This window comes from Hydra vulgaris, chromosome 09, assembly GCF_038396675.1.
Source record: "Hydra vulgaris chromosome 09, alternate assembly HydraT2T_AEP".
NCBI lineage: Eukaryota > Metazoa > Cnidaria > Hydrozoa > Anthoathecata > Hydridae > Hydra > Hydra vulgaris.
The window spans coordinates 52,619,387-52,627,013 of record NC_088928.1 but is presented as its reverse complement, the minus strand read 5'-3'; the positions used below and the strand labels follow the sequence as shown (position 1 = coordinate 52,627,013).

The window sequence follows — 7,627 nt, the reverse complement described above, 5'->3', positions numbered from 1 at the left end:
TATTGTTTAGAATATATTTTGTTAAACAATAGAGAAATTTACGTAAATATGTAATATTGCCTTTTTTTTAATTATTGTTATATTAATTATATTTTGAGGCATGTACATTTCATAATATTTATATATGTAAATGACATATAAGTTCGTAACAAAAATTTCTTCATCTGTAATCAACCGAAACCGTCGCCATCTTGGGAGGCCAAAACTGGCTTCAAAAAATTTGCCACATACGCTATCCAGTTATATTTTGAGATCAGTGGTTTTGCCTAATCTGATCTCGGTACGAGGTGTGTATTAAAATACGACTTCGGTTGAAACAATTTTCCGGTGAGCAAATCCAGATTTCGCATTTTTCGTAAAATCAAGACCCAAATTATTTAAATTTATTTAAACCGCTTATACTCATTTTCCTATAATAAATTGCAGTAGATAAATAATTTAATAGATTTATTATATTAAATAATTCTTTTTTATATATTAAAGCAAAGTTTGTTATAACTTATGTTCTATTAAAAACGAATTCGAAATTCAAGAACTTATAATATTCGGATCGTGATTTTACGAAAAATGCGAAATCTGGATTTGCTCACCGGAAAATTAACTTGCTCGAGTTCACTCTACCAAAAAAATTATTTAAAAAACTTGAGATTTAAAAAGTTTTTTGGCATATACTTAGGTATATTGAAAAAAATTTAAATTTAAATATTTGTAGTTGGTTATCGGGGATATAGCTCAGTGGTAGAGCATTCGACTGCAGATCGAGAGGTCCCCGGTTCAAACCCGGGTGTCCCCTTTTACGATTCTTTTTCATTTCTTCAATCCTTTAAATTATCTTTTTACAGTTTTCTTTATCTAATTAATTGAATTTTTTTCTTATATTTATTTAGCTGTGTGTTAATGTTATAACTATAATAACAATAATTCTCATAATAATAATAAAGTTACAAAAAAATACACAAAACGCGTGTTTTTTTTTCTTTCTAACAAGTTAATTGAGTAAGGATTGAGAACTTTATTTTTTTCAAATTGAAAGTACAGTATAATTTTAATTATTCACACTTCAAATGAGAAAATATCGGAGAAAAGTATTAGGTTTCCGAAATTTTAATATTGGTTTAGTTATTCGTAATGTGCTACCTGCGAGTTAACTTTATTTATTTGAAAAAAATTCTAAAGGATTGTTTGCAAATGTTTTGTTTGTTTTATTTGAATTTATTTTAGATCAAATCTGGTAACTGCATCTATATTTTAGTATTGTTAGCTGTTGTTTAAAAGTATTTGTTAGTTGGTGTTTTACGGGTACGTACCTTAATAGAATTGTATGTTAATGTGTCGTTTTATTTCAACATCCAAAATTTAATAGTATAATTAGCAGTGGTAAGTAAAAGTTTTCTTTTAATACTATTACAAAAATTGCATTATCTAAATTTGTTATTTATCTAAAAATGTAAGTTGTGCTCAGTAAGTATATATTTTTTTTAATTATATTTTAAAGTTTAAAAAACACATGCCTATTTCTTTATGGAGTTACATTGCCAGTGCTATAGCCCTGAGCTCCACAGTTTTGGAGGCTTCGGTCCATAGATAAATATATTTTTAAAAGAAACTCTGAAAATAATTTTTTTGAATAATCATGGAAAGAGGCCTCCTGCTGTAAAACAGCCCTGGGCCCCAAAATATCTTGATCCACTACTGCACATTGCTATAATATATTTTAAATGAAGTCCAGAAATAAAAATGTGCAGGGAAAGGCAGTTTGCTAATTAATGGTTTACTTTTCTGTCATATGTCTTTAATCGTTCTGCATAAAAAATCGTACACATGAATAGGAGGAACCTTGGCGTGGTTTATGTGCTTTAAACAAATACCTTACTGACAGATACTCTTTCAACCTTGATACTGTGAAGATAGAGCATCAGCATATATTCTGAATTTAGTTTATACAAAATAAATGGAAATTTGACTGTACTATTTGTGTTCAGAGAGTAGCAATATTCAAGTTATAAGAATCATTTTACAATTAGTTTTGAATATTAAAATTGTTTCGATTACTTTTAGTAGTGTACACTGTGGATTTTAAGAATGAGATATTGGTTTAATTTCAATTTAATTTAAATTTATAGATATTTTTATAGAAAAGATAATGACCCAAATTTAGTAAGGATTTTTAACATTTGATTTTTAACCTATTTATTATGACCTCCCTCCATGTTTACTTTGCAAACTTTCGTGTGCAAAATAAACAGGGAGGGAGGTTATAATAAATAAGGTGAAGTGTGAATTTTTTTAAAATATCAACTCGCGTAGATGGGAAAAAATTAACTATTGATAAATTGTTAGGGGGCATTTCTTTGGCATTTGACAGTAGTTTGCATGAAAGGGAATGGGGTTGTGAGACTTGTTTCGGGAGGGGGGGGGGAGAGAGGCTTTATAAATACAAAAAATTTTGCCAAAGGAGAAATTTATCCCAGATCCGCCGCTGGACTAGGGCTTGGAAACCAGTGGAAACCGCAGCCGGTTAACCGGTTTTTTGTTCAGTTTTCTTGATACCGAAAAAAATTTTTTTTCCCTAAAAAAACCCAGTTGTTAATTATACATTACTAAATAGATAAATTTTAAGATTTCTTGTTTTGACAAGCAAACAAGTAACGTCACGTCAAACAAGGAAATCACAAGTAGTGTGAAAATATACATAGTTTTAAAAAGAACTTTGATATTCCATTTAGTTTTACTTAATTCAATATTTTTTAACCAATTATTATTAGATTACATACTGACAGTCTTTCAACAACATTTAAATTTTCAAATAGTTATAATAATCAAAACAATCCAGAAAAGACAAGTAACACCAACTTGAAGTATTTTGTCAACTTTTTGATATTTTTGTTTTTTATTTTATTTCGTTTGTTTAATTTTTTTTTTCTTTTATTGTTGTTTTTTATTTTTCATTTTTTTAGTTATAAGTTTGCCGTTTAAAATAATTACAACTCTCGTATTGATAAAATATACACATGGCGGGGGCAAGAAGAAGACAAAATAGTCTTATCGCCAAGCTCCCAATAATCCGTAAATAATATAGCTATCAAATCTTGTCAGTAAAAATGTTATCAAATATAAAAACAAAACAAAAAACAGCAAAAAAACAAAACAAAAGTTTTTTAGTGAACTAAGTTTTAAACCTTTGCAAATAAAATGAAAATATACCATACAATATTTTAAAGGCCAACAAATAAATATAGCTCTAGAAGAAGTCCTTCATGTTTTGATTAAATAAAATTATTTCTTTTAGTTTTAATTTAAAAATATTTATGTTTGCAAGCGTTTTGATGTCATTTCTAATTACTTTACTCCATAGTTGTGGGCCTCTAGCTGTGATAGAAAACTTAGTGGCTTTAAAGTGATTTTTAGCTTGAACATAATTATTGTTTGCATGTCTACTAAGGTATTTGTGCTGTATTTTTTTAAATAGCGTTTTAAAAATATTTGGCATCGTATCGTTATTGATTTTATACATAAACATTAAATGATGATATATATTTATTTGGTAAACATTTAAGATTTTCAGATTAATAAATAGTGGTTGTAAATGAGAGAGACGGTCTGCGTTGGATATTATTCTTATGGCATGTTTTTGTCTGTTAAATAGTTTGTTTAGTTTTTTTTTATTGGTGCTGCACCAAGCAATGTTAGCATAATTGAGATAACAATGAATAAAAGAGAAGTAAATATATTTTAAGCAAGTTTGATTTAAATAAGGTTTTACCTTATAAAGTATGCCAATATTTTTAGAATTTTTATTTTCGATTAAAGTGGTTTATCCATGTGATATTTTCGTCAAGAAGAACACCTAGAAACTTCATTTGAGTGTTCTCTTTTTATAAATTGATTCCCGATGCTAATATTTGGGAGCTTTAGAGGAATTTCGTCTCTTTGATAAAAGCGATGAAAAAAATATACTTAGTTTTGGTTAAGTTTAATGACAATTTATTTGTATTAAACCATTCAGTTAATTTTAACAGTTCTTCGTTGACTGTTTTAAATAGAGTTTTTATGTTACTATGGGAATAAAACAAATTGGTATCGTCAGCAAACAAAACAAATCTAAAATATTCAAAGCTCTGCTTAAGTCGTTAATGTAAATTAAAAACAAAAGCGGTCCTAAAATGGATCCTTGAGGAACTCCACAAGTGATTGTCTTATTGTCAATTTTACCACCATCATAAGAAACATACTGCTTTCTATTAGACAAGTAGTATGTTTAATTATTTTAATTTGAGATAGTTAAATCTCAAAATCGTGCACCCCATCTTATTATGTATTCACTGTATATTATCATGTATACATTATTATGTATCACGACATTGTAAACTGAAAAAAAAAAAAAAAATTAAAATAATTAGGCAACAACGACAAAAATTTTCTTCTACAAATTTGATTTTGTATTACTTAAGGTATTATAAATCGTAGTATATTTTTACATTTACTTTTGTAAAATAACATAATCAGTTATGAATGGTATAAAAATAAAAAAGTAGTTTATTGAGTTGTCACAGAAAAAGTAGGGTTGGAAAGAAAAAAAGAGATTTTAAAAGCAAAAAATGATCCAAGTTCATTGGATTCGAACTAAATTAAAAATGAATAAAAAAAGATGTAAATGTTACTGTACATTGATAAAAATTAATGTTTATAAGTTAATGAAAAAATTATATTTTTTTATTTTAGCTTAAGTATAAAAACTTTCTTTTAGTTTACAGATGGTAAAGGTAGGTTGTAGGATTTATACGGCAGTAATATAAATTCCTTTTTTATAACAAAAAAACCGGTTACCCAGCTTTACAATTTAAAAAAACCAAAAACCGGTTTTTTGAAACTTTTCGGCTTTTGCCTTGCACTTGTAAATTTTTTTAATTTATTTATTTCTTTTTATTATTATTCTTTTAGGTGCCCCAAGAAGTCCTTACGGTCTTATCACAGAGCACCGCGTAAGAGCATATTGAAAGGAAGTTCACGCCTCCTTCCTTAACGATTTTACTAAACTTACCCAGAGGTGGCGTTGAACCAGCGATCTCTAGTTTCTGAGGCAAGCACGCTAACCCCTGCGTTACGGCTGCTCAGTAAAGACCCATTAGCAATAAATGCACATGTTTTTGTCAAATTGTTAAAATCAAGTTCATTAATTTATGAATCACGCAATTTTTTTAAAAAAGCAATAAAAAAAAAGTTGTAAAAGTTACTAAAGTTGTTATATGTTACTTTAACGTTTATTACATTTATGGAAAAACAAAAATTAGTGTTTTTCGAGTTGGTCTGCCTTTTAAGCCTGTGTATAATATATTTCTAGCTGTTACTTCTTTCAACTGCGATGTAAAATATTCACAAATTACGAAGAATAAAATCTTTTTTAGATTAACAAGTATTAGTTTTGTACAGTGTTTTAAAGTAACAAAGATTTTTTAAGTGTAAGGATTGCATATGAGGTTTTAAATAAAATTATAAACATAATTTTAAAAAAGATAGGAAGACTTTTTATGTATAAAGATTGCATTTAAAACATTATTATAAAAGGTAAATTTTATAAATGCACTAACTATGTTAGATTTTAATAATTAATTTAAAAAAACATTTGAAAATACACTTGATTTGAATTTGCTGTAAAATAATAATAAATTAATTTGCATCGTATAATACTTATAAAACACACCTACACACAAATCACCCTATTGGTAGCATTGAATGATAATACGGTATACATTTAAACCATTTTAAAGTATAGTATAATCTTTTAATTTATTGATTTATAAAGTCAAAAGTGCTCTAGCAAGGTTGTGACGAGTGATACTCAAGTGTTAAAAACACTTATTTAAACGTAGAGGCAGAAATTATGACCTCAAAATCATTAGTTCTTTATTTTAATTGCTAACTATATTTTTAAATAGTTTAACTTTAGCAAAAATGTTTTTTACTTTTTGCCTTTCATTAAGGTCAATATCAATAAGGTCGTTAAACCAAGAAAAAAATAGTACAAATATTTAATCAAGTATTTTTATTTTCAGTTTTTAGTAACTTTTAAGCCAGTTTAATGGACATTAGAAAATGGTTCTTTCCCATTAGAGATGGGGGGTACAAACTATGCTTAGCCTTAAATAAAGCTTGCTACGTCAATGAACGTCAATATGCTTAGCAAATAACAGGATAAAATATTTTTAGAAAGTTTTGAAAAAAATTATTATAGTTCCTATAAAAATAAACCCAACAAATTAACAAATTTCTAAAGTTTTATTATCTACATCACAATATTTTACCATAAATATGTCCATAGCAACTGCCTAAATAAGACATAAAGTTTCACCATTAAATATAGAATAACTTATCTTTTTTTGAAAAGTTGCAAGACTTCTGGAAATTTTGAGTTTTACAATATAGTTATACAAAAGTGTTATGGAAAAAGTGGGAGATCAATTAGTTTTATTTGTCCCACTTCACCGCTCAAAAAATAAAATTGTTTTTGAAAAAGTTTGTTTCACAAAAAAAGGCAACCTCAATAATTAACAAAAAAAAAAATTAAAAAAAGATAAGATTGATCTCCTAACTAGATATTTTGGGATGTTCCACTTCTCCCACGTCACACTTCTCCCCACCCTCCCCTATCATAAACAAATTTAACTCTTAATTTTTTATATCTAACTTACAATGAAAATGATATAACATTTAAAGCAGTAAAGAAAAATAAATTAAAATTGGGCCTAATGGACAGTGATTTAAAAACACTTAACATTTAACCAAAATACAGATTTTATTTAATCTTATGAGCTAAATTTTCTACAGGTTCTTATGATTCTGACGATATAAAAAAATAAGTACTGAAATAGTAGATTTGAACGTTACTTTATGTTTGAAAGTGAAACAGCTTTTTTACATTAAAATTATATTACTATTAAAATTTAGTTTTCTCCCTAAATACAAATGCTTTTATTTTAATTTTTATTACATGCAAACATAATAGATAATTCTATTTTAATTTATAAAAATATTTGAATATGTTAGTATATATGTGCATGCAAAATTTATTCATTTTTCTTTCAATTTTGTATAATTGAATGTAAAGTTTACTAAACATCAACTTTATTTAATTATTAAGGAAAGAATTTTGATTGATAGAAAAGAATTGCTTCAAAATTTACCTTTTAGTTACATTTTTTTTACAAAAAATATTATTTGTCCGAACCCCTACCCCCCCTATCCCCACGTGAGCACCTTTGAACCTACTTTCAGGATTTTTAGCCTTCTTTCCTTGTCTTCCTTTTTTGCACCATAGAAAAAATTTTCGTCAATTTTGAATAAAAATTTTTATAAAAATTATTATTGGCTTAATTTAAAGTTATTCCTGATCACTGATGGTATAAAAGGAAAGATTGTCATTTTTTGATGTCATTAGAGGTGTTCTCTACTAGGTTCTTGAAGCATTTTTAAGCATATATACTCAACGATCTTTCTAAGTTAGTTTGAAAATACCAAAAATAACTCCAATCTTTAAAATAGGTGACCATAAAAAGATAACTAATTGGTGACGGACCCAGCATTTTTTGGTGTTTTAGATAGCTAACTTCCAGACATGGAGCAAACTCTA

General features: G+C 27.1%; 1 non-coding gene across 1 annotated transcript; it reads left to right on the top strand.

Moving 5' to 3' along the window:
* The first annotated feature begins 721 nt into the window (after window positions 1-721).
* On the top strand, window positions 722-793 carry trnac-gca (transfer RNA cysteine (anticodon GCA)). Its single transcript has one exon. It is a non-coding gene; the product is annotated as a tRNA-Cys (tRNA).
* Window positions 794-7,627: the final 6,834 nt, after the last annotated feature.